The sequence below is a fragment of the Microtus pennsylvanicus genome, chromosome 10 (genome assembly GCF_037038515.1).
Source record: "Microtus pennsylvanicus isolate mMicPen1 chromosome 10, mMicPen1.hap1, whole genome shotgun sequence".
Taxonomy (NCBI): domain Eukaryota; kingdom Metazoa; phylum Chordata; class Mammalia; order Rodentia; family Cricetidae; genus Microtus; species Microtus pennsylvanicus.
The window spans coordinates 41578832-41579237 of NC_134588.1; positions in this window are offsets into that span (position 1 = coordinate 41578832).

Sequence of the window (406 nt, forward strand, 5' to 3'; positions counted from 1 at the left end):
TAATATCATACAGTGCTTGGATAGGGCACAGAAAGCTCCCAATTTATCAAACATATCAAAATAAAAATTAAAGGATAACATTATACTGTGCATTGTTTAGTTATGTTTGCTAGAAGATGAGATAGACAAAATGTGATTTTTTAAAAAGTGTAGTAGTCTGTATTGTAAAATATTTTATTATTTTATTCCATTAGAATATACATATATTTTATTATTTTTTTAAAAATTAGTTTACATCCTGACCTTAGTTTCATTCCTTTCTCTCCACATTCCCTTCCTTCACAATTCTCTGTGCCCATCCCACTCCATTCCTCTTCCATTTATATTTAGAGAAGGGTAGGATTCCCATGGAGATCAAGAAAACATCAGGTTACAGTAGTACTAAGAACCTTCCCCTGTACTAAGG